General features: G+C 36.1%; 1 protein-coding gene across 1 annotated transcript in view; it reads left to right on the top strand.

Moving 5' to 3' along the window:
* The window catches only part of LOC119592647 (serine/arginine repetitive matrix protein 2-like), a gene marked incomplete in the record, with an annotated part of 68,424 nt that extends 67,821 nt beyond the window's left edge, over window positions 1–603 (top strand). The window contains 1 exon segment of the mRNA XM_037941561.1: window positions 1–603.
* Between the last annotated feature and the right edge of the window lie 6 nt (window positions 604–609).

The raw sequence follows: 609 nt of genomic DNA, 5'->3' as shown, positions 1-609 counted from the left end.
CTTACCATAACCTAAACAAATACTTTTGATAATTAACTTATATGAAATGTGTATAGATAAATGTGTAACTCTAGAAGTAGTAAAGGAGATATGGTGAATGTTTAATGTGCTAAGTATACATTTTTGTATATGAGACGCTTGTTTTCACAAATCTGTTCCAAATTTCCGAAACCGAGTGATGTGGAACCGGTGAGATTGCCTTAGGTGTGATGTGCAATATTCCCAGCCATAAGTATTGCAACACAGACACAATGTATGTCGTCCATGAGGGATTCTAAGATAAAGAGGATTTCAACACGAAAATCTCGTATGCGGGTTTTATTTTATTACAGTAGTAAAACCATCTAATGAGTAATTTACGTTGCCAAACTTCTCTCTCGCCTCCAGTGGTGTTGATGTTTACTTTCACCTCCATAAAAGAACGAGTAGACAATGTACAGACCTTTGTTTCATGGGGATTCGCATTTTACGATTACATATTCTATAAACACGAGAAACGAAACTATTTGTAGGGACTTTTTTCTCAAGGCTGGTCATTTGCAGTGCACCTGTTTGCCAGTGATTGATTTCGTAGGTAAAAACATCTCGAAGGAATCAGAATTGTAGATT

The sequence above is a fragment of the Penaeus monodon genome, chromosome 30 (assembly GCF_015228065.2).
Source record: "Penaeus monodon isolate SGIC_2016 chromosome 30, NSTDA_Pmon_1, whole genome shotgun sequence".
Classification (NCBI taxonomy): domain Eukaryota; kingdom Metazoa; phylum Arthropoda; class Malacostraca; order Decapoda; family Penaeidae; genus Penaeus; species Penaeus monodon.
Note: the sequence above shows the minus strand (reverse complement) of the source record. Positions and strands in the feature narration are given on the sequence as shown.